At 36.7% G+C, this 11,983-nt stretch overlaps 1 non-coding gene and 1 pseudogene across 1 annotated transcript; one reads left to right on the top strand and one right to left on the bottom strand.

Moving 5' to 3' along the window:
* Window positions 1-4,146: 4,146 nt before the first annotated feature.
* On the bottom strand, window positions 4,147-10,966 carry LOC129072502 (translationally-controlled tumor protein-like; annotated as a pseudogene).
* On the top strand, window positions 4,821-4,983 carry LOC129072615 (U1 spliceosomal RNA). The gene has a single exon (XR_008529372.1). It is a non-coding gene; the product is annotated as a U1 spliceosomal RNA (small nuclear RNA).
* Window positions 10,967-11,983: the final 1,017 nt, after the last annotated feature.

Here is an 11,983-nt window from a genome sequence, read left to right as displayed (position 1 = left end):
GTATTTTCACAAAGTTCTTTTAAGAGTCTCAAATACAACCTTTGTTCTTAATACTACCTAAGATCATCGTTGATGTGTACTGGGACCATCTCTATGTCCTCTGTTCTTCCAATGATATTAAAAGGCAGGGTGTGAGGATTCATCAGCCTGGGACCTGGGACCTATAGTCAAGTCAAAAGCATGTTATATTGTTCATTTTGCTCATAAAATTAAAGAATGCAGAATTGTTTTTTGTCCTCATTGTTTTCTCCGAAGAGTGAGGGAGCATAACAATTATTAATATGAAATAACCTATATAATTGTGATTGATATAATAGGCACTTATTTGCTGTCCAGTCTTGCACTTCCATTCATTTATGGAATTTACCCAGGTTTCCTAGTGGCAACAATGCCTTCCTATTCTGAGCTCTGTGGTTTTAGACAGAAGTGAATTCAAGTATGGACTCACTCATTCTTCTTATTCCCAGACACTGATTAAAAGATGAGTAGGCAACTATAGGCTAGGAGCTTGGTCCTTGGGGAAAAAGAAACTCATTTCTTTTTCCACAGTAGCTTACCAGAAGAGACTCTCTCTTATGCTGTACAGTGTAGTATGAGGATGTGAAACTAGAATTGATGCAGTTATTTGTGCCTGAGTGAAAAATGGCCACATAGAACCCCAAAGAAGAAACCAGTATCTCAAAAGGTAAGACGGTGAAATGCCAGTGGAATCTCCTTTCCAAGCCAGGATTACCTGTGGATTTTCATTTGCATGGGTCAATATGCTGCTGTTGTTACTAGTGGCCTTTTGGGTATAATGATATATCCAAGAAATTGTACTTTAGAGAAAAAAATCAAACATTTCTTTAATTCTTTTATCATGGCAAAGAATTATTTAATATGACTTTAACCATAATAATTTGATACATGTAAAAGATATTATTATATAACTCTAATTAAATTCTACATAGAAGGTATCAAAACTTTTTAGGGCGAAACTGTCATTTAACAATATGAATTAAAAAGGCTTTTAAAATCTGTTACATAAAGTTACATAGAAAAATTTACTACAAGCCATTATCATTTAAGATTAGGATATAAAAAGTTATGACAATTATACTTTCTCATTTTATTAGGAACATGAATCAGGATGAGTAGGAAAGTACACAGAAAAGCACGTTGGTCCAACACACACACAAAATACATTTTTAACAAGAGTTAAACATAATTTTTTAAAAGTTGTTAGCTTTGCCCCTTTTAGTGCGGTTTTAGTTGATTTTTAAGTTATAAAAGTTAAAGTTAACGGAGATGTGTTTTTAAATTGTTTTGATATACCTTCAAAGTTATAAATGTTATAAAGTAGTCAATGTTAAAATATATTTGATAGTTTAACAATAAAGTTTTGCTTCCAGGGTAATGTTCTCACACTTTATAGCTTTAAGAATGTACTTCACTCATGGGAACTAAAAACTTTATGCTATGAGAAACTGAAGGGGGAAAGTTCAAAAGGTAGTCCATGACTTTTTTGGGGGGGGGATATAAGGGGTAGGGTTTAGAAAACAGATAAAACTGTTTGGATTATGTTGTTCTCTGATTTAGTAAAGAAAAATGCTAATGAATATAAGTTAACCTCAGGTTATCAACATTCTTGCTCAAGATAGATTTATGGTAAAAATAGACTACTGAACTGTCTTGTTAAATTTTTAAACATGAGTTTAGATGAGTTACAAATAACATCCTCTACCCTTAGGTCAAAAGGAACATGTAAACTCAAATTTTTTAGATAAGAAAACTTATTATAGTTTCAGCTTTTATACTTCCTGTTAAAATAACTTCGTAAGTATATACAATCTTGTTTTTATTCTGAACATATAAAATTCATTTTTTAAAACATGTAAAGTAACACAAGTTCATTTTATTTTCATTTTGAAATTTCTTAGAAGTACAAAGAGCAAATTACACCCAGAAATAACTTTTGTTAATATTTTGGTGTATATAATTTTTCCCTTTTTTTCCATGTGTGTGTATGTATGTGGATTGTGTGGGTTATTTAAAAATGGAGATTCTATTTTAGGTATAACTTTTACTTTTTATGGAACTCACGAGCATTTCCCATGTGATTAAATATGCTTCTAAAAGCAAAATCTGGATTTTGAAATAGCTACAAATATCCTTTTAGAAGTTTAACACACTCAGCATGCCAGGTATTAACACCACAGTCTTTTAAATAATTTCTCTATTGTGTATATTGCTGGTTTATAAAGTTCCTAAACATAGAAAGTGCCATGATAAATATCCTTACATGTAACTCTTTGATAATGTTATTATTTCCTTAAGATATGTGTTTAGGGTATGCAATGATTAAGCTTATTGATACCTATTTCTGACTTTATATCCATAATAGTTATACTGTTCTATAAGAGTTTTTGCTTAACTATACACTGACCACCAATATAAAAATTGAATACATATTTTTAAATCTCTCTTAATTAGTACATAAATTTTATTATTTCATCATTATATTTACTCCTAACTTTTTTATTAAAGACAATTATGTCCATCAGTGGATCATACATCTATGGGACATTTACACAATGAAGTGCTGTTCAGCCGTAAAAAAAACATAGTTTATTCTTTGAGACAGTATGGATGGACCTGGAGAATATTTTGCTAAATGCAAGACAAATATCGTATGATTTTACTCATATGTGGAATCTAATGAACAAACTGAACTAACAAGGAAAACAGAGACAGACTCATAGACGGAGAGCAGGCTGACAGCTCAGGGGGCGGGGAGGTGAGGGGGTGAAGGGATTGAGCAAAAGGGAAAAAGGACTCATGGACGTGGACCACAGAGTGGTGATTGCTGGGGAAAGGGGGTATAAAGAGACTAAATGGTAACTGAAAAAAACCTGCATTAATTTTTTTTTAACAGTAAAGTAAGATAATTACAGAGGTTTCTGATCCCCATAGCTCTTTGCCTGAGCCTCACACCCCCAAGAGGGGAAAAAATTATTTTAACTGTTCCTTCTGGTGTCTAACTATTTCTAAATAATGTGGTTATAGGTTTTGTTTGTTCCATCTACTTTAGGCATTATCTCTGGACTGTTATGGAAGAGGAAGAAATAGCACGCTAATTCCTATCTCCCTATCCTACCAATATGTTTATACATTATTTGAGCATCATTTTGTGTTTTCTTGCCAGAGTCTCCGCACACATGGAGGACTCCATCTTCTTGTTCCAACCTGGGCTGCCTGCTCTCTAGGCTTATTCTGTGCTGTTCATCAGGGAATCTTCCTTGGCCTCTCCTGTGTTTAATTCCTATTTCTTGGATCTCATGTCTTCCTTTTCTTGCTGTTCTCTGATACTCTAAACATCAAGAGTGCAGCAAGACCAGCATTCACTCATTCAGTCCAGAGGCTCTCCAGCGTCCTGCCTGGGAAGCTGGCTCCCTCCTCAGCTTCAGCTTCTTCAGTGCATATACCCTAACCTACGGTTTTTCCTTCCTGCTGCATAGGCACCACTTACCCATCTGATTTCCATATTCGAGAAATTTGTAAAAACCTCTGCTGAGAGCCCCAGGCCCATACTCTTCACGTGGGTTTATAGCTTTCATATTCCTTTATTGTCATGATAAATGGGAGCTATGGAAGTGGGAAAATATGCGCTTTCTTGACATAGAAAGCCCATTTCATTAACTTAAATATTTTATTGACTCCCCACCCAACTGTATTAGTGTCTTTTTGATTCTTTTGGTAATCTCTTCCAGTTAACTGCTTCCGTTTGTAGGTGATGAAATGTGTAAGGAATCCACTTCAATTGTTGGCTGTGCTGTGAGCATGGTCTTTCCCTTTATTTCAACTCAGAACTAAGACTTTTGATCCTGTTTTTTATATTCCAGCCCAGAAGTAGTTTTCACTGTAGAAGTTATTTGAAGAGATTCTTATCCTTTATCATAGTGACGTGCAACCAGGCTCTAGTTTCTCCAGAAACACTATACAGGATAAATAGATATTAAACTAAGAGACATTCTCTCAAAGAGTTTAAATGCATTTTATTTTTAAACAACCTACATGATGTGCTTTTCTTAAAAACAATGCCCCTGCTCCAAATAAATCAAGGTCAGAATAAATGAAGGGCTCAGGATAACACCAGTTCCATTTGTCCTAGTCCTGGTGTGTGGATAAAAAGCAGCAGCATTTTTCCATTTCTAAGCCATCCATAAAGAAAATCATCCACGGGGTCGCAGCACCTTCCCAGCAGTCCCGCAGGGCAACCACGCCACCTGGATGCATGTTCTCGCCCATCAAGAACCGGTAGTTTCAAAATTAGCAAGGACATGCTTGATTTGTTCTGCGGCCCCTGCCATAAAAGGTTTTAGTCTTTCTGGTCTGGGTTCTTCAAGTTCCTCTTTGATTTCCTGTAATCTGTGATGTAGCTCCTATAGGCTTCTTTTGTGAAGCTGGTTTCCTGCAAATGGGAGTGCCTTACAGTATCCACAGCTGTGACTACTGTACTTTCAGAACCTTCACACCCTCCAGGCCCTCAGCGAGGCATTGCCACCAATGAGCGAGACATCAAAGGCACCTCTGTCCTACTGACCATCCTCCCCTCTACCTCTAGATATGGCCTGTCTGTGATCTCCAGAGTTTTATAGATATCAGAGGACATTTCATCATGGCTGCTGAAGTCCCGGTAGATGACTGAGTTCAGAGCCAGCCACGGTCCTGCCAAATAAAGTGATGGCAGGGGCAGGGGGAAAGGCGGAGGGGGAGGGGGAGGGGCAGAGGGGGCGTCAGCAGGAAAGCTATTTCTTGTCTTTAAAGAGAGGAAAAAAACCATACTTACCCAGCAAGGAAGATACCGTGATCACAAAGGTGGTGTTCCCAGAATGAGGCTTATCCATTGCACTCTGGATGTGCTGACCCTTGCGATTTCCCCAAATGTGGGAAACTCCACTGCATCGTTTGTGGTAGGGGGCACTGCGTTTGCGCCCTCCCCTGGGAAAAATATCCAAATGTTACAGAAGTACCAAAGTCGCCCATCCTTGCTTCGACCCACGTAGGGAAAGTGTTGCTTATCCAGCATAGTGAAAGGGTCAAACGTTGGAAAGAATCAGGGAAATCAGGGAAAGAGATGGACAGGACAAGGAAAGATAGTTTTTCTATAGGGCTGGTAGTCTAAAGGCTCAGTGTTCCATGTAAACCAGGCAAATCAGGAGAAAATAAAGTTCCTTGTATCTAAGATCCCAACTCCTGTGTTGATTATACATTCTCAGCCGAACGATATCATTCGTTTCAGTGGAGCAGGAGAAAGCAATGGCAATGGAAAAAAGGAAAATAATGATAGAATTTTCTTAGTCTTTGAACATGCAACATTGGCAACATGCTAGATTCATTCTATTAATTGCATCAGCCACATCTTATAAACACATTTCCATGGGCCATATGTAATAGGCCTTGGCTCCACTCACTGCATTTATTGACTCCTCAGATTGCTAACATATAATTTTTTTCACATCATTTTCATCAAATAAATTTTACTTTAACTTTTATGAGCATATTTAAAACAGAAACATCTCCCCAAATGGTCTGGGTCTCCAAGTGGCAGAAATTTTATGTGCTTCACATGTGAACTGCCTTCACATGAAGATCTCCGACAACATAGGCACTAATCACGCCCACTTACTGTTCTGGTTCAGATGTTTGCTCAGTATATGGAACCTCAGCCTAAATAGAAATTGAGTTGAGCATATACATACATTGTGGCTCAAGCAGTGTATTTTTTGGAGTAATAAACACAATTTTGTTCCTAATTGGAGGGAAATGATGCTTGGAATTGAACCTATTGCCTTCCTGAAATTGAAGTCTAGAGCACATGGAGACATTCCTCTCTACCAAGCGCATTCGTTAGTAGAAACAATCCACATTGAGTCCTTCTTGTGGAAGGCAGAGTTCTGTGGAATTTACTGAAAATGGAAAATAGATTACATTGTGCACAGAGGACATTTATATTTATATAAACACTTTAGATAAGATGAGACTTTTAAAAGCCAGGGAAAATATCACCTTTAGGGGAATTTCAGAAAAATGTTGTAATCTTTTTTATTTTTAATAGGCATAAAAAGGATTGTTATACTGATATTGACAGAAATTAGGTGCTTCGTTGATGATTTTAACTTAAAAGGATGAATTGCTCTAACATTGGTTTAGAATTTTTCTTTACTATATACAGTTCAATTTTGTGGTCTGGCAAGTGACCAATAGCCATTTATCTAGTATGCATACCTTTCCACAGCTGGATTTTCAAATATGATTATAGAGTTCATGTGACAGAACTATCCTGAAAATAAATATGTCAGCAGGCTTTGCTTTATTTTATGCATTTATTCTGGATGTAACATAACTTTATACAAATACAGACGACACCCTAAGACATTCTGCCAGAGCCATTCAAGTGTAGCATCGTCTGAGACTGTGGAAGGTGATTTAGAAACACCTGCATTGAATATTTATATCCATGCCTTAAGTCTTAAAAGTCTTGCAGTTTTATAGTCCTTTTGGGGAAAGACAGGAACTACATTAACACTTGTTAGTGTAACAGTTACTGCACTGCTGAGAAAGACTTTGTACAAAATTGGAAAATTATGCAAAAACATATTTAGGAAAGATTAAAAGGAACTAATGTTTTATCAGCCTTTATAGGTTGAGGAATATATTTTTTAGAAATGTATCTTTTATTTTTTAGGTCTTGAAGAGAAAATGCATTGGAATAAAATTCTAAATATCATATTCAAATGAGCAGCATTGTCTATAGTAGCATTTAACAGACTGTAGTTAAGAGACCCAGCTAATGTCCTAACAATAATCAGCGAGGTATTCTGCTCAAGTTTGCTCTATGTGGTCCTCCTGGGATCTCTGTCTCCTGAATGTTATTTCCACACTCCCCTCCTTCCCTCTATGTGGTCCAACTTGATACCACACAAGACAAAAAGCTTACTTAATCTGATAGAATATGAGCTGATAGACGGCTAAGGAGAAGAACAATAAAGTTTCTTCCTCTCTTTACAAGGAACACGTTAACATTTAACACCCAGCATCTGGAGAAGCTCCTCCACCTTTCTTGTCAGGAGCAGTAATTTTTGGCTGGTGCAGTAGGAGTGCTGCCCTGGAGCCGGTGACATCAGCGTGTTTTTCAAAGTGGGAAGTTTTACAGGCTAAGAGAGAGTGCATTAGCCACAGGAAGTGCTGGACTTTTGAAAAAAGCCCCTCCCCCCACGAGATAATCTTTAATAATAACAATAACAAGAATCATTGCTAACATATCTGAGTACTCACTCTAACTGGGCATAGACTAGATTACATACATTATCTCATTTAAATCTCCTAACAATCCCATTAGGTAGATACTTGTGTTATCCCATGCTCCTAATGATAGATGGATATCATCGATATCAGTGATCTATTGTGATTAACAAACTACCTCCAAAATTGGTGGCTTAAAATATCAACCCTGAATGGAACTCGTGATTCTGCAGACAAGGATTTGGGGGAGGGGTTTCATTGGAAGGTTGTTAGTCTTGACCAGGTTTGGATGATTTGGCAGAGTTCTGTGAACTTGTGATGAGCTGGTGAGTCCGTTGGAGCCTTACTGATCTATAAAGGACTTAGCCGTGACAACAGGGCCTCTCTACAAAGTCTCTCATTCTCCAGCCTGCTAGTCCATGTGGTTGTCTCGAGTTCCAAAAGCTCCAGAATGGAAGCTGGAGACCATTTGAGGCCCAGGCTTGGAAATAGCACAACCATCTTATTTCTAGCGTATTCTGTTGCTCAAGAAAGTCACAAAGTCCCCTAGGTGTCAAAGAGTAGGGAAATTGCTCCTCTGAAGGACTTTCATTGTGAATATTTTTGCATTCTACTACTTTTTTTGAATTGGAGAGAGGTGTCCTGACTTGCCAAATATCATAGAGTTAGTAACTAAACTCTCATACACTGCTGGCAGGAATTGTACAGCCACCTGGGGAAAAGAGTTTGGCATTTTTTTGAGTTGTTTGTCCCCTTATTATTAAATTTTAAGAGTTCTTTATATATTCTGGATACAAGTTTTTCGCCTGACATATATATTGTACAGATTTTCTCCCAGTTCTTGGCTTGAGTTTTCATTTTTCTTGATGGCGTTTTGTTTTAAAGAACAAATGTTTTCATTTTAATGAAGTCCAATTTACCGATTATTTTCTTTCATGTCCTGTGCCTTTGGTGTTTTGTTTAAGAGTGAATAAACGAATGGGAAGCAGTTGAGAAATGTCAAAGGGTAGCTCTAGCAATAGAAGGGTGTAGCCTGAAGCGGTGCAAGTGATTTGTTTAAAAACAAATTTTGCATTCTATTTAATAAACTCACTTGCCTTAATATAAAATGTAATTCTTTACATATGAGCAAGTTTATCTGATGCTCCAAGGTAAAAGCCCACGTTTAGCCCGTGGCACAGGACATAAGAACTCCAGGTTGAGGATCATAGAACTGAATGGCCCCTTGCCTCACAAACTAACATTATTATCCATAATGAGTTTCAATACAAATAAAAGTAATAAGGCTAAAATTAAAGGGGGAATTGCCTTAATCTTTTCTGACCATCGGCTAGATTAACTTTCTATGTAGATTCAACTCTTCAACTGCTTAAATATGTCTAAGCTACTAATAAACCTTCCAGAATGAATAGCAGATGAACAACTGAATATAAATGAAAACAGATGCCTCAAAGAAGAGGATCCAGAATTGTCATCAGCTCTTCACAATCACTACATGTTTTCTCTAACAAGCTCACATGCCCACAACACATTGCCAAAGTTTATTGACTTCTTCCAAAATTTCTGTATGAAATTATGATTATGATCTCATGGAGTTCAGGATTACTGACTACAGAGCACGCCTCCTCAGGATGTTTTTTCAAAGGGGCTGGTACCCCCAGGAGTGCTGGGGGAGGGGGACGCACATGCGTTTGAGGACATGACTAGCCTAACCCCTGCTGTATGATCTCAGAATCTTCCAAAGTTTGACTCCTTTCAAATCTGAGGATCTGGAGTCCCTCCAGGATCCAAAGACACAAGGCAAGCAGAAAAGGATACCCACTGACCTCATATTTGGTATCCACATTCTTGTGCCTTTAAGATATATATTTTTTAAATTGACCTATTGAAATACCAATATTCCTATGAATACATGTACATACTTTCACAATAAAGGTATTCATGATATATGAGGAAAGATGGGTTCTCGGACAACATAAAACATAAAATAACATAAAGCAATGGTTTCTGCTCTAGAGGTATTTGCTTTCAATTTAGTGTCTGTTTAAATGTATGTAGAAAATATGTTTAAGAAGTGATAATATGGTGATGGTAGCACAACAATGTGAATGAACGTAATGCCATTGAACTGTATTAAAAATGGTTAAAATGTTGTTTTGCATTATTTGAATTTTACCACAATTAAATTATTTAAATTAAAAAAAAAGAGAGAAACGATAGTAAGTTAGATGGTAAGTAACTGAATGTGGCAGCTAAGGCTAATTTTATTATCCTCATTGGACAAACCCTTGAAGACAAAAATGCATTTCATACCTTTTTTCTACACATACATCATAGTCATTTGACTTCTTAAATTATCTCATGGATCTATAGCCTTGATTCCACCTATCATTTTTTTCTGACTCCTTTTCTGACGAAAACTGTTGATTTTCAAAGACAGCTTAAGAGCAGGCCGAAATGTTAAGATACACATGCACAGAGCTGCCAGGATGCACAGGAGCGGGAGGCGAGGGAGTGGCGACAGTGAAGAAGGGATGGGGTTATCAGGAGCATCAGTTAATTACTGTTATTATTATTATTATTTTGCATAGAAGCAGATCTGTGCTAAAATATAGACTTATTACAACAACTGCTAAAATGATGGTTCATTTTGATAGGAAAATATCAATCTCAAAAGCTGATTTCAGACAACGGTTCACCAAGCAGAATCATAACAATTATCTATGCTTTTTATGTACTTATTTTCCTGATTGCACTAATTACATGAAACATTTGCTAGCACTCTGTGTAATGTATCGTAACATGTGACTAGAATAAAGGCAAGTTGTTAGGGTTTAGTACCTAAAGTATTTGAAAATGCTTGGTGCTCATTTGTTCATTTGCAATGATTTCTGGCTTCATGGCATGAATGCCATTTGGTCCTGGAATCGAATAGCTCACTAGGTTTGCACAGTTGTTGAAGTTTATGTATTATGTAGGAATATATTATCATTGCATAAAATCTTAAAGCACAGGTTCCTTTGAAAAAATCACCATTGAATTTAAAAGCAGTTCTTGAATTATACTTGGAAATGTTCTTAATTGTGAAGGAATGTGCATCATTAACATAAATGGCTAATTTTTTTTCGGATTAAAACTTAATTCATTTTTTTAGTTTAAAATATAATAAATATTTCTGTCTCCCGAAGACAACCTTTATAATACAAGTTCTCTTCTGGGTTTTTTAAAGTTCATTTTGACATAACTGTAACCATACTGTATACAGTTTATATCCTGCATTTTAAATATAAAATCAAACAAGTTTATCAAAATTTCACGCATATAATTAAATATTCCAAGTGACTGTGCCATTATTACTTTAATGCTGTAATACTGCACACTTGTTTGCTGTTACAAAAATGCTCTCATGAACACCTTACTACATGACATTTTCACAAATTTCAGATTGTGTTTTTTTACTTTAGAGTATCAGCCAGGGTTCACCAGAGAAGCAGAACTGGTAGGAGATGTATATTAAGAAATTCATGGCAAGGAACTGACTCACCTGCTTCTGAAAGCCAGCGAGGCAAGTGTGGGATCTGGTGGGAAGGCTGCCAGACAGAGCAGTCTGGAACTCTCTGCAGTGGGCTGAAACTGCTGTTCCGCAAGCAGGATTTCTTCTTTTGGGAGGGCTCAGCTGCATTTGAGGCCTTTTAACTGATTGAATAAGTCTGTGGGACTTATTCAAAGGATAATCTCTTTTACTCACAGTCAAATGATTATGGACTTTAATCACATCTACAAAAATACCTTCACAGTAACACCTAGATAAGTGTTTGTGAATAACTGGGAACTGTAGCTTAGCCAGTTTGACACATCAAAAGACCGTGAGGGTTACAAGTTCAGAAGTAGAATTATTGAATCAAAGAAAATAAAATTTAAAAAAAAATCTGATACATATATTCAAATTCCTTTTCCTAAAGGGTCATTACAATCTTCTGCGCTTTCCCATTTTATCCCTGCCTTTCTTTGGGTTAGGAACTAGACTGCCTACCCTACTAGACTATAATAAAAGTTCAGAGTGCCCCTAAAATAAGAAGGTATGTACTAGTGTCTCAAGATAAGCACATTTCCTGGCAGCAAGTTTTGAAGAACCCTGCTTTCCCAGGATACTTGGTCTGCCTCCTCCCTGCCAACACCTAGCCCCCACTGGGTGAGCCTCACTGAGTAACTGCCCAGACCTATTTATGGGTGGGGATATTAATTTCTGTTTATTATTTACTCTTTATAGGAAATGTGTTAGACATATGGTGGGGTGAGATAGAAGTATTAATCATGTTCTCAAAAAGTCTAAAGTTAATACGGTAATCATAAAATAAATATTTGACGCTACATTCATGTTAAAGTTCACATGTATATATTTCTCTAGCAAACACAGCTAAATCGTGTCTTTAAATTCCTCATAACTGTACATAAATGGCACACCTTTGTGAAACTCCTTGTTATTTTGTAGATCTGGGTAGAAGTCCCATCTTGCTATATCTTTAGAAACCTTATCATCAGGCAGAGGTTGGTGAAGTGATTAATTTGGATGGATTTGGTGATAGGATTTTCTGTTGTCGTTGAATTCTTTTGTGTGTTTTTCTTTTCTTTTTAAAGATTTTATTTTTTAAAGAGAAAGGAAGGGAAGGAGAAAGAGAGGGAAGAAACATCATGTGCA

This window comes from Pteronotus mesoamericanus, unplaced genomic scaffold, assembly GCF_021234165.1.
Source record: "Pteronotus mesoamericanus isolate MK-2021 breed Mesoamerican mustached bat unplaced genomic scaffold, CSHL_Meso_final contig_32, whole genome shotgun sequence".
Lineage (NCBI taxonomy): Eukaryota > Metazoa > Chordata > Mammalia > Chiroptera > Mormoopidae > Pteronotus > Pteronotus mesoamericanus.
The sequence above is the reverse complement of the archived record's forward strand: the minus strand, read 5'-3'. Positions and strand labels throughout refer to the sequence as shown.